This window comes from Diplotaxodon limnothrissa, linkage group LG18, assembly GCF_057381915.1.
Source record: "Diplotaxodon limnothrissa isolate DT_005_m linkage group LG18, D_limnothrissa_male_GT1.1, whole genome shotgun sequence".
NCBI classification, from domain to species: Eukaryota; Metazoa; Chordata; class Actinopteri; order Cichliformes; family Cichlidae; genus Diplotaxodon; species Diplotaxodon limnothrissa.
The window spans coordinates 42,768,309-42,782,943 of record NC_140613.1 but is presented as its reverse complement, the minus strand read 5'-3'; positions in this window follow the sequence as shown (position 1 = coordinate 42,782,943).

Sequence of the window (14,635 nt, the reverse complement as noted above, 5' to 3'; positions counted from 1 at the left end):
CTTCTCCAGGTGTGACAGGGCAGTGTGTAGTGTCAGGGCTATGGCATCATCAGTGGACCTGTTGTGGCGGTATGCAAACTGTAGAGGGTCCAGTGAGTCGGGTAGTGCAGAGCGGATGAAGTCCCTGACCAGCTTCTCGAAGCATTTGCTTACGATGGGGGTCAGGGCTACAGGTCGCCAGTCGTTCAATGAGTAGATGGTGGAGGATTTGGGTACAGGGACGACGGTGGCCATTTTGAAGCAGGCTGGGACTACAGACAGAGAGAGGGAAAGGTTGAAGATGTGCGTGAACACTCCAGCCAGCTGAGCCGCGCATGACTTGAGGACGCGGCCGGGAATCCCGTCCGGACCAGTAGCTTTGCGTGCGTTCACCTTCCTGAAGCACTTCCGCACATCCTCCTCAGACACAGTGTGCGCACTGACGTCATCCGCGGTGCGCACCAAGGACCAAGGATCTGTTCTGAGGCATCTGTGTGTAGCAAGAAAGGTAAGTGGAAGTCTGGGTGGGCTAAGACTGGAGGATGGGTGAGTATGTCAGTGTGTTGCTTTAGTGACCCCTGGTGTTCACCAGCCCATTCCACAGGAGTACCAGAGGACAGCTGACTGCCTTTGGGTTTCTTCTGGTGAGGTTGTGCTAGTTACATGCTAGAGAAGTTCATGCACAGGCTTTGGAAGCCCAAGAGTCCCACATCAGCACCAGTCTGAGGAGTTTTGGCCTTGAGTAACTGCACAGAAACAATTCACACTTTTCAGGCCTTAGCTTCAATTTGTGATGCTGGAGTGATTCAAAACTTTGTGAAGACCCCCAAAATGCTCCTCACAGGTTTTGGCATAACAGGGGATGTCGTTCAAATAGGGAATGTAGCATTCATCCCTGAATGCATCCAACATCCCTTCCATGCGCCTCTTAAAGGCCGCAGGCACACTGGAGAGGCCAATGGTATTCTAACCCACTTATACGACCCCCAGGGAGTTACAAAGCCTGCAAGATGCCTTGAAACCTTTGTGTTAAATCACAGGTGGTAAGCCTTTCCTTGATCAAGAATACTGAACCAGGAATGGTCCCCCAGTGTGTCAATCAGGTTTTGGATACAGGGCAGTGGGTGCCTATCAGGGTTTGGTTTTCTGGTTTATTGCACAATAGGCAATGCAATAAACAGCAGGCATTATGTGCCATGTAAACACATACAACAGGGGCAGCATAAGGAGACTTTGATGTGATGATTCAGCCCTTACCTAGTAGGTTGTGAATGCACTCCTTTACTTCACTAAACAACAGCTTTGGGACTGAGCTGTAGACTTTTTGAATAGGAATGTCGTCTTCAAGGTATAGTGACAGCTGTAGACTTTGAATATAGCCAATATCATTAGCATCCTTTGCAAAAGCAGCTAAATCCAGTTACAGCCAATGTTCCCTCTAATGTTTCATGTGTCTGAGCGAACACACAAACTCCCTGAGCGTCCCTTGGACCACTGTGAGCAACAGCAGACGTGCACTGTGGTCACACCAGCATCGAATCCATCCAAGTTACGTGTTTTATTAAAATAATCAAATCACAGCATTTATGTTAGACAACTTTTAACTGCTTTAGCCCACTTACAATGAAAATAAAAAAAAAATCTTGCTCATGACCTGTGTAGTATGTTAACACTATTGGAAGTAAAATAACTTGAACTCCAATTTTGAAAACACAACTTTCTTTCTTTTTTTTTAAAAAAAAACATAAAGCTCTGACTTGTATTCTGAGTCTGTGGTCTGGGAGAGAGTCTGTAACTCTTTGTCTGCAAAATACAGGATATAATGACCAATGTTGGGCAATTAATTATATAGTTACTTCTTCAAAAAAGTAACTGAGTTTTGCAAACAACAAAGTTTTTTGCAGCTGTTTACCTAAAAATGCAGCCAAGACGTTTTTAAATAAACATTTCAAACTATTTACAGAACAATCAGCTGTTCTGCATCAAATCTGATGCCACACAAATTATTTGTGCCGCTCCAAAAAATAATTTCTGTCCACTATGAGATGAAGGAGAACAACAGCCTGATACCTGCAGGCCTGACAGCAGCAGATGTGTCACTGCTGTAACTCCTGTAACACTCAGCAGTCGCCTCATTGTTCTGACACACACAACAAAAACTACACTACACACTAACTACACACTAACTACACAAGATTTGCGTTAAACGTCGAAAATCTTTCACATCTCAAAACACGCCGTCACTCCTAAAACTTCCCCCTGTTTCTTAATAACTAAATGGCATGTTTTGATTGCTCGATTTTTCGACCAATGGGAAAGGGTGGGGGGTGTTTTGGTTTCGTCTTTGCTCACAGGCGGAGAGCGCTTTCCTTATAAAACGCTGTTTTTACCGTTTCTTCCCGCAGTAAACATAAACAACGACAGTATTCAGGAAGAAAACCAAACATTGCAGATATTTTTATCATAACTCTGGTTTTACGTGGCCGATCAACACAATTTAAAAACTGGTATAAAGTCCACACTTTTCCCGTCAGTTGTTCCGTCTGTCCTGCTCACATCTCCAATGGTTGTACACGTTGTCAATAACGTGGCTTCACTCCACATCAGCCACGGCGCTTTGCTAGTTAAAACGCCGGTGTCGGCACATAAGGACGCTGTCATAGCCTGTCAATGACGTTGATTAGCTGCGTATGTACGAATGTGAATCACGTGATTGGCTGGACTATGGGATAGGGTGGCATCGTTCTAATCCCATATGGGAGCAGCCAGTCACTCACTGACTAACACTGCAAAACAGAATTGTTAACATATTTACTTTAATTTTTTTTTGTGTGCGCAACGCAGATTTTTTCTGCGCAGAGACCGTGCCAGCAGTGCGCAATTGCGCATGCGCGCAGCTTAGAGGGAACATTGGTTACAGCCTTAGAGAGGAGTAGCATTCCCTCCAGCTCCTCTCTGAGGTAAACAATGTGGTGCAGGTGGGGAAGTGGTGGCACTCTGAATCTTTGTCTCTGTTTGGGAGTGAGTCAGTTTTAACCGTTTTCTAATGGGCTGGATACTGCCAATCAAAGATTTTCAAGGCAGATTAATGTCATGTTTTGTCTGGTTTCCTAAAGGCAGATTCACATTCAGCCATGAGAGCAGTTCCTTCTTCTGAATGTTTGAACACTGAGCTAATAGTTGTTTTACCATCAGTCTGGATGCTGGGTATTGAAGATTCCACTGGTCCCTATTCATGTAGCCCCTTCCACTGGGATTCCTTGCGCAGTACCATTCTAACAGCGCCCTGTTTTCATGTCTTGCCTGATACTATCGTGTTCCAAGAAAAGCTCCTTTAAGCACACTACCTGTTGGGGTCCCCTTGTCTGGAAATGTCTGTCTGTGTCTCAGAATGAGGTGGAGCCTTGTTTGGTGGAACTCGTAGATGTAAGTTGTGCCGTGGCTTGTGAGGTAGATTATGAGGATTTGAGCAAAAAGCTCTTCTAACTGATGCACATTACTAACAGCATCCTTTGGATATTCTCTGGTGAAACTGACATTTTTAGTTATGATTAGCTGGGCATTTGTTGTTACAGGGGTGGCTACATTTACATCATCAGTAAATAGTACATCAGTGGTAGCAGGCAGGTTAGGCAAGCCCAATAAGTGGGACAGTGACAAGTGGGGATGCTGGCTTTGCATTTACACTCTGCAGGTAAGAATTCACACATCAAATCACACTCTCCATAGTTATAGCATCACTTCAGTCACCAGTGTGGGATATATGTGTCATGGTCTGCGTCATTTGACCCAGCATTTTGAGTTTTCTTGTGTTTTTGTCATTTTGTCTTATGATTTATGTACAAGTTCACCTTTTTAGTTTTACATTTATTCTTTTGTGCCTAGTTATCCTGTTTTGAGTTTCTTATATTCCCTGTTTAGTTGCTTGATTACTTAGTGTTTTCCCTTGTGTCTTTGCCCTCTGTGAGTCTGTGCTTATGTGCTTGTATAAGTTCTTGTGACCTCCTTGGGTTTCAGTCCTGTTAAGGTTCACATAATTGAGGAAGGAGAGTACAAACAACCAGGTCCAGAAGATCTTGGTCAAACAATTGATTTTAATGAATACACACGTGGGAAGACAGGAATTAATCTTCGACTTAATCAAAGCATACACAGATTTTTATAGCATCAGGGTTTGAATTAACGACGCCCCTTCATACGTCACAGACAGAATATATACACACGTCAAATCAAAACCACAATGACTTTTAACACAGTTTAAAGGAACGTTGTCTTCTATCTTCATGGCCGGTACTTCCTGTCACTGCCAGATGCTCTCTTGTCATCTTGACACCTCAGCAGCAGTTCTGCGACAAACTGCTCTTTTTGCAACCCCAAGCAAAACATGATTAAACTTCCACCTATAAATGATTCTCTAACTGAGTGTGTGTGTGTGTGTGTGTGCGTGTGTGTGTGTGTGTGTGTGTGTGTGTGTGTGTGTGTGTGTGTGTCGTCCTCAAATGCCCTCTCATCTCACCCGTTGCACTTCTGACCTTTTACCAGACCAGAGGCTCATCCTTATGTGTAATAACCTAACTGAAACTACATGTACTATGTTGAATAAATGTTTTAATCAAGAACCTCTACTAAGAGCTTAATAAAAGAATATAAAAGTATAACAGACAATTTGAATAACCTAGTAATTCAAATAGCCTCGTCTAACCTGCTCAGAATGACTTTCGGTTTCAGTCCTGCAAACTCTCTGCAACTTCCTGTCAACTCCTGCAACTTAGTCTTTCTGAAAGACACACACACTGTTTAAACCTCTGAATGCAATATCAATGCTGCAGATTATATTATTAATGCAATAGTAATAATGATGATTATTTACCAATAACAGTAAAATAATTTCCCTGCTCCACAGTCCACCATGTTTATCCATGTTTCCCCAGCCCGGCATGTCTTCCCTCTCCCTCATATTCCCTTGCTCCGTCTCTTCTGCCTTTCCTCCACCCCTCTGTCAAACTCATGTGTCAGTCTTGTGTTCCTCTGTTTGCAGTTTTATTGTGAAGGTCTCGTGTTTCCGTGTTCAGCATGTCTTGTTTTGCTTCCTCTATGGCGTCAGCTGTGTTCCCTGTGTGATCTCTCTTCCCTCTGTTAAGGTTCACATAATTGAGGAAGGAGAGTACAAACAACCAGGTCCAGAAGATCTTGGTCAAACAATGGATTTTAATGAATACACGCGTGGGAAGACCACTGTACGCAGACAGCACTTGATCTTCGACTTAGTCAAAGCATACACAGACTTTTATAGCATCAGGGTTTGAATTAACGACGCCCCTTCATACGTCACAGACAGAATATATACACACGTCAAATCAAAACCACTTATCCTCATGTGTATTTAGGTCAGAGTCTCCCTCCGTCCGGTGTTGCATTCTCCCTCATGGCTGTGTGTTTCCCTGTGTGCCTCTACCTGTATCAGTTTATATATGTCCTGGTCTAGTTTTGTATTGTTTTGCCATTCAGCAAATTAAGCTGACTTTTTTTTAGTTTACTTTTTGCCTCCGTTTGAGTCCTTTCCTTCCTGCACTCAGTCAAATTCATGACAATATGGAGGACCAGAAGAGCAACGTGCATCAATATAAAGAATTTTCTGCTTCAATATTGGTTTGTGCAATAAAACTTGCCAATTAATTTGCTAATTTAAATGCATTTATGAGTTCATTTTTCTTTTTCATTTTTTATGAGTGAGGCCCTCTGTGAGAAAGAGTATTATGGGTGGTAATAAGGAAATATCATTAGAAGGAATTGAACATGATTCACTGATGTACAGAATTCAGTTTGAGGTATTTGGTGTTTAGATATTTACACGCTGACCCAGCGGTGATAGTGATGAGGGCATGACCCCCTGGAGTGAGGAGGGAGAGGCTATGACAGGGAGGAGATCGGTTGCATGAATTTCACCTCTAGGAAATAAAAAGATGCAATAATAACAAAACAAAACCAAAGGATGTGCCCAAAACAGCAGCTGCTGCAGGTGTTTTGCTCAACTTGACCGGACTGAAACAATCAACACTGACCGCTGAACAGAGGCTCTAGCTGGCAACAGTCAGATCCTGGAAATAACAATATAAATAGCATGTTGTTTTATTCTAATTTGGAGTCAGTAGCAAAATAGTGCCAAATGCTGCTTACCCCAGAATTAAGGACACTATATTGAACTGCTGCTAAAAGTGCAGGTGCCCTATCCACAACAGCTGAAAATAAGTGAATCAGGGCTGAGAATAAGCCACCGTACTGCTCATTAAATGTAGCTGTAGATAATGAGTAAAGAGGTGATGGCACTAGTGCAGCCCAACCCAGAAGAAAGTCAATGGGGAGCCTGGGATGAGAGCCAAACAAGAAAAATGGCAACTCCCTTGTGCCCTGATGGGGTGTGCTGGTATAACAAAAGAGCATGTGTGCATAAACGCACAGACTAATCCCGTTTCTGGGATGATGGAAGGGTGTGCAAGATGTTATGAAGGGTTCTATTAAACCATTCACACTGTCCATTATTCACTGGATGATATGGAATTGCACGAGACTTTGCTACCTGGTATAATTCACACAACTGGTGCATCAACAAACTCTAAATTCCTGCCTTGGTCAGAGTAGATGCGGCTAGGAACACCACTCTGTCAGAGGAACCTGGGCTACAGTAGAAGTCCGCTGATCTCGAGTAAGGACTTCAACGGTATATTTGCTGAAAACATCAGTCATAACCAGGACATTCTCAAGTCCACTGCTGGAGGATTACAAATGGCCCATTTAGCTATGTGATACCAGCCCCGAATCCTTTGCAATTTGACAATGCTCATAACCCTGAACCTACTGCTTGATATCAGAGGACATCCTTGGCCAGTAACAGTACTTGTTGGGTCTGCGCTTGCAGGCCCCGCTGGTTCAGAGACTTATCACCCGTGAACAAAGCAAGACAAACATTTTAACTTGCAACTCTGCACCTGTACTCAAACGACTCCGGCTCCCAGCCTTCCCTGCAGCCTTTTATTCTGTGAATACACAAGCACAATACACAAGCTCCTGATCCAGCTATCTCAGAGTCTCTGACTTCAGAGCCTCTGGGAGGACAAGTTGGAGCACTTCCTCGCCCCCATCAGGAAGTGAGATCCGGCAATAGAGTATCCCATCTTTCTCTACCAAATGGTAACACTGACATAGCAAATCCCACAGCAGTGGATCAGACTCCTGTAGGGTACAAATATCTCCAAGAGAATGTGATGGGAAGGCCCTGGTTTCTCTGAGTTGCAGGTGGCACCGGTCCTGGACATGATTCCTGCTGAAGCGGGATTGGAACAAAAGTCCTGAGCAACACACATTCTGCCAAGCTGGAGCGAGACTCATGCTGTCAAGAAAGAGCAGCTGCATTTTCTTCTGGTTACTACGGCATGACTGATATCTCATTTCAAAGATGAATGCCACCAGTTGAGATGCCCACCTCTGCTCTGTGGCACCTAGCTTGGCCGAAGAAAGGAAGCTTAGTGAATTGTTGTCTGTAAAGACACACAGTTGACCACTCTGCATAAGCCGGCAGTGATTTTTAACAACCAGCTTGACAGCGTGGGAAAGTGGATTTTTCTGCCAAGACCTGAGAAGCAGCAGATGTGTGACTTCAGATCTTCGTTATTAAACTGAGGCATGAGCTAAATTTCAATAAGGACAGATCTGTCATGGTTCTGGGTCATTTAGGCCCCTGTGTTGTCATTATGTTTCATTCGAGTCAGCTGTGTCCTCATGTCGCCACTTCCTCTGATCACCTCATGTGTGTATTTAGGTCCTCAGTCTTCCTGTTCAGCGTCATGTTGTCTGTTTCCTCGTTTCATGTATTCATAGGTATCATAGTTCCTCTGTATCGTCTCTGTTATCTTAGTTTTTCCCAGTGCAGGTTCAGTTAGCTCTCTCCCATGTTTGCCTTCGTTTGAGTTGTATTCATGTTTTCAGCCACAATAAAGGATCTGGTTTGCAACTCAAGTTCCGTCTCCTCGCCTCTGTCTGCTCCTGGGTCGACCTCGCTCACTTCACTCGGTCTGCCCCGGGATGGTGACAAGATCATTAGAAGGAAGTGAAGATAATTTATTGATGTACAGAACTCAATTTGAGGTATTTGGCAGTCTGATGGCCCATCGAAGCAGAACAGAATCCCAGTAGTGATAAGGATTAGGGTAGGACCCCCAAAGAAAAGAAAAGCAATCTTACCATGGCAGGAAGTTCCTATTTTTAAATTTTTTTTAAATGTAATTTAATTTAATTTTTTAAGTTATTACAAATTGGACAGACAATTAGACAGAAAGGGAGAAAGAGAAACAGAGGGGAAGGGGGGACAGTAAGATATAGTATTTAAATACTAACTATTGAATGTTATTATTCAGACCCAGAGCCTGAAGCAGACATTGAGGGCACTCAGGCCCGGACATCCACAGGCCCCCCAGATTGCGAAAGCCCAAGGAGAACCAACGGAGAAGCAACTGTGCTACCTTCCCGGAAAGAGCTGAGGAGAGCCTCAGACATGGGGTCACCCAGCAGCCACGGTGCAGACGCCACAGCGGGCTGCACTGATGAGCCCGCGGGGTCTGCTGGCAGTCAGTCCCGCCAGAGAGAATCGAGCCCCAGTCCCAGAAGCCCGAAGTCTGAGGGCACCCCACCCCCGGATGGTGCCCAACCCAGCCACGGGCACCAGGCCCTGCTAAGCTGCCGCTGGGAGTGAGCCGGGTACATACCTGAGCGCCCAGCCCTGGACACCGAGAACCACCAACGCACCGACAGCTGTGGGTGACAGCCACCGGCAGGGAGTGTGGTGGGTGGAGACAGGCCTCCACACCTTGGGAAGGCCCAAGATGGTGGAGACTCAACCTGAAACATAGACATATGGCAGGAAATTTTGACCTATAGGTATGGAACCCATGAATGTTAGCAGTATTACAAGAGGTCTGGAAAGCAAAGGGGTAGTTCAAAGCAGAGTAGAGATTGCAAAAAGGCTCAAGGGCCATTGGAGGCCAGGAGGGCACAGAGACACTGAGATAAAACATTAAAACAGGCTGAAGTTAAGAGAGAGAAGGAGAGCCTTTGATAGATTCAAAGCTGATGTGCAAGGAGTGAGAAGAGCCTGCTCTAATGTGCAGGCTGCTGATTGCCAGCACAGAGCAGAGAGCCTGTGATAGGGCTGAGAGTTTGGCAAAGGTCAGGAGAGAAAGGAGTGTCTGTATTAAAGTTCAAGGCCTCTGAAGGCCAAGACAAAGCCAGAACATGAAATGAGGGAGAGTAGAGGGCCTGCTTTAAGACAGAGTTGCAAAATAGAATAAAATAGAATGCATTTATTGTCACTCTACAGATGTACAATGAAAAACTCCAAAGGTTGATTCTGTTCATCTGGATGTAGCGATTCTGTCCAGATGAACAGAATCAGCCTTTGGAGATTTACTTACCTGGATGATTGTGAATGCATCAAGACGATACAATGAGAAACAACAATCTGGAGAAAAAAAGGAAATAAATACTTAAATAAATAGTGTTGTGTATTTCCAGTTTGGGTTATTGCACATAAAATCACATGGGGAAGACAGGTCAGAGGTATAACAATGGAAAAAGCACCACATGAGGAAAGATAAGGAGAAAAAAATAACTCCCCCCAGACTGAGCTCCAACAGGGAGATCAGTTTGAGAACAGAAAAAAAACACCTCAGCACATGAAACAACTCGTAATACACCAAAGAAACACATGACAAGCAACGGGGGGGGGGGTAAAGGGTGAGAGACAGCCAGTGTAGACAGCACATCCGGGCCTGCAGCATAAGTGCTGGTCTCCTTGATCCACCGTCAGCATCGGAAGGGAATAAGCGTCGCAGGCGTTTGGAAAGGGGGTTTAGTGTATATCTGCATGTGTATATATATGTATGTGTGTGCGTGTCCAGAGTTCAGCTGAGACAGTGTCCTTCGCCCTGCCAGGCTAAGTAAACAGTCTAACAGCCAACCCAGGTGGCCTTGCATGGAATGGGAAGAACAGTCTAAACACAGTCGTTATCAGGGTGTTGTTCCACGCTCCGTCTGCTTTAGTGCAGCTGCCGTACCATACTGTGATGCAGTATGTCAGCAGGCTCTCAATGGATGAGCGGTAGAAAGCAGAGGTGTGGACTCGAGTCACATGACTTGGACTCGAGTCAGACTCGAGTCATTAATTTTATGACTTTAGACTTGACTTGAAAAAATGTTCTAAGACTTGTGACTTGACTTGGACTTTTACACCAATGACTTGGGACTTGAATTGGACTTGAACCGGTTTACTTGAAAAGACTTGATATTTTACCCCAAATATAAAATTTAACATGCATATTATATAGAGATTGAAAATGTGACGTCATTCACGGGTAGAACCGCAAAGGATTCTGGGAACTCGTGGCAAGCGGTACTAGCGCACGCAGGCTTTCAATTAAAATCAGTTATACAGCGATAAAAAGAAACACAAAAATGTCAAGAAGCTGTTGTATTATTAACTGCAATAGCCGGTCGCATGACAGCCACGGGAAGCCGACGGGTAAAGAGATCGGTTGTTATCAGATTACGTCGTTGAAGAGAAATTGTTCGAGCCATGTTTCCGAAGTAACAAAGACGCGACGGATGGCCTGGATTGCAGCCATTCAAAGACCAAATATAACGTCCCAGAACACAGGTTAGTCTGCTCCAAGCATTTACACGAAGGTCAGTCTGCTGTTGTAGTTAATGCGTCATTTTCATAACATAATTGGTGATATAGGTTACAAGCAAGTCTGGCGCTGAACAGAAATTGTCGTGCTATGCTCCTTTGTTTATTGTGCATAAATAGTGAATTGTCCTGACACAATATTGCGTTTCGCTTCTGTTATTACCATGGTACACTGACAAAAACATATACAGTTCCCCCCTCCAGGGGCAAGGGTACCTAGACCCGGTTTGCAGAGTACGCTTGGGGAGTGTGATCGTGTGTACAGCGTCTCTTTATGTCTGTCTCCACGTTGGTTGAGTGTGGAGTGAGTGCATATGAGAGCATGAGGGGGGGAATGGATGTTTGTATCTGTGTGTGCCTGTATGTCTGTGTCTATATGTCAGGTTGGGTATCAGACGCCACCTCTCTGGGGACACCTCAGGCCCTCCAAGGTTTGGAGGCCTATCTCCACCTACCACCACTTCCCCTGCCGGTGGCGGACTCCCTCAGGTGTCGGTGCGTTGGTGGTTCTTTGTGTCTGGGGATGGGCGTCCAGGTACACACCGGCTCACTCCTTGGCGGCCGCTTATCGGGGCCTGGAGCCTGGGGCTCGCTCGGGCCCCTTCGGGGGTGGGGTGCCCCCGGCCTCTCGGCCTGGGGCTCGGTCACTCAGGCACAGCTGGCGGCCGGCGGAGCTCACGGGCGCGTCACTGCAACTCCCCCTGGCTTCTGCTCCGCGGCTGCTGAGTGAGCCATCTGGGACTCTCCTCAGCTCTTACTGGAACAGTGGCGCGGCTGCCCCTCTGTTGGTCTTCCTTGGTCTCTTGTGTTCTGGGGGCCTCTGGATGTCTGGAGTTTTGATCTCCTCCATACCTGCTTCACACCCTGGAGGACGGGGCTGTGGCCCCCCCACACTCCCTAGCAGATCGTTACATGGAGAAACCTTTGGAATACAAGCGCGCTGATCCACACAGGTATGCACACAGGTGTTCACTGCTCGTAGACCCAAATTACACCTTTCTTGGCTGCTACCTCGAAGCACATCTGTCCTGCGTGCTGCACAACAACATTGAATATTTAGTATTTACTGCTGTTTACACTTAGCTAGATTAATGCGATGGTGTTGTGTTTAGTATGTTGCTTTGTTTCTTTTTTTTTTGTCTTTTTTTGCTTGTTTTCTATTCTTCTCTCAACAGGTGATCCAGGAGATTTTAATTTTTTTTCTCCCCCCCTTTCTCACTGTCCCTCTCCCCTTCTGTTTTTCCTTTCCTTCCTCTTTCTTTCTCCCTTTCCTATCTCTCACTCATGTCTGTCCCGTCTGTAACATCTGGAAATAAAATATAATAAATAATAAAAACAAAGATCAACCAAATGGACCAATACGGCAATGCCACGATGATCCATTTGGCAAAGTAAATCCATTGGGTATCCTTGTTGGTCTTCAGACAACAATTCTGATGGCTAAAGAACCAAATGGGACAGGCAGAAAAAAAAAAAAAAAAAAGTACGCAGGATATAAATAGTCATGCATAATCTCTGAGAAGAGAGGATAAGAGCTTCCAAGGAGAAAGATCTGTAAATGAACAATACTGCAGTCAAGTCAGTAGATCCGACGTAGCACTTCTGCGTGATTGTCATTTCAATTTCACTTGATTTTATTCAGTCAGGGGTCGTAAACAAGACCCAACCTTTTCTGGTTTAATTTAATCTGGTTGTCCTTGCTTTCACAGTACTGTAGCATCTGCCAGATGGCAGGAGTGTGAACAGTGTGTGCTGTGTTTTGGGTGCGGTCCTTGATGATGTTGTGTGCCCCTTTTCTGACCCGAGTGTTGTAAATGTCCTGTAGTGGTGGGAAGGGTACTCCGTAGATGAATTGTGCTGTTTTAATGACACGCTGGATAGCCTTCCTATCCTGAGTGGTGCTTTTCCCCTACCACACTCTGATGGAGTTTGTCAGAATATTCTCCACTGTGCATCTGTAAAAGTTGCTGAGCAGTTTGGAGGTTAATCCAAATTTAACAACTTGAAAATGTCTGTCTGTAAACAACTCAGCCAGCTCTGAAAAGCGGACTCTCAAAGCACGGCCGGGGATGTTGTCAGGGCCGGCTGCTTTTCAGGGTTAGTCCTCCTCAGACCCTTGCATACCTCAGTTGACGTCACAGTGAGTGAAGAACTCTGTGCTGCCTGTGCTGGTAGAATCCCTCTGTGTTGGTTGCTGTTGAGGTTGTCAAAGCTAGCGTAGAACTCATTCAGCTCGTCTGGTAGCGCGTTGCAGCTGACTGTGACCCTGCTGCTAATCTGCTAGAAATCAGTGATGTGTTGCAAGCCTTGCCACATGCATTGAGAATCTGAGTTGTTGTAGTATCCTTCCAGTTTCAATCTGTGCTGCCTCTTGACTTCCCTGATGGATCAACGTAGGGCAAATCTTGCTTTTTGTAGTCCTCTGCGTCATCAGAGGCAAATGCAGTGGAGCGTGCATGCAGCATGGAACGCACCTCACAGTTCAACCATGGTTTCTGATTTGGATATGTTTTATAGGACTTGGTGGGGACAATATTGTCAATGGAGGCGCTGATGTAACTGGTAACCACTGATGCATATTCCTCTAAATCCACAGAGCAGTCATCTCTCAAGGCAGCAGTCTAAAACACACCCCAGTTTGTAGCATCAAAGGAAGCACTGAATCATTTTCTTCACTTGAAACTTTAATAATAATTCTAACTGGGAAGCAATGTTTGACGAACTGCCTGCATGCTGGATAGAGGAACACAGAAATGTGGTCAGACTGTCCAAAATGGGGGTGGGGCAATGCCTTGTATGCGCCCCTTACGTTGCTGTTCCAGGATGTTGTTATTCCTTGTTGGAAAGCTGATGAAACTTTGGGAGCACAGTCCCGAGGAAAAAGAAGCGACAAAAAAAAAAGAGAAAAAAAGAAAAAAAAAAAGAAAAAAAAAAACAAACAAAAAAACATATACTTTTATTCACAGGATAAAACAGGTTTTTTGTATCACCAATTGCCCAGTGCGATTACAGCATCCAATATTATTGTCACTGCTACATTTCTGTGATGGGTACCAGAAATTATTTCCACTGTTAATTAATTACCGTTGAGCTCAAAGGTCCTATTAATAAACGGTTAAGGAATGTGTATTTATGACGACGATTTGTGAGACTGGTAAACTTATGATACGTACGATGGTCTTTCGTTCTACACGGTGCATTTCAAGGTCCTGTACCCATCCGTCGGTAAACTGTACCTGGGCTTGTTGCAGTGACCTGAAGTTACTAAACTTCATGAGTGTATGCACTCACTCCAAGAACCGTATGATTATTAATATGCATATAAATATGCTACGATGAGATAGCTGACTTCATCTAACTAGCAAATGTTGTCCAGGCTACGTTGGTGATACAGTTTTTTTTTAATGTGTATGATATTTTTGTCATGCGATTTTAAAGCCGGTCCTACAACCGCATCCAAGAATAACATGCAGCTTATCTCAGAACTGTCGGTGAAAATTATTCTTGGAGCTAGGTTTAATTGAGCTGCATTTTAAAGAGGTGCAATTTCACAATTTGTGTATATTTTCTAAGTTCACTATTTTGTCATGTGTTGAGAAAAACACAGATTTAAAAATTACATGGTCTAATATTTACATTTAGCATAACTGCAACATTATTTTTTCGTTTTGTTTTTTTTAAAGACTCGAAAGGACTTGAAATTCAAAGTTTCAGACTTGTGACTTGACTCGGACTTTTACACCAGTGACTTGAGACTCGACTCTGACTTGCCTGACATTACTTGAGACTTGACTTGAGACTTGAGGATAAAGACTTGAGACTTACTTGAGACTTGCAAAACAATGACTTGGTCCCACCTCTGGTAGAAAGTCAGCAACAGGTTGAGGTCCAGTTTGTACTTCGTGAGGACCATCAGGA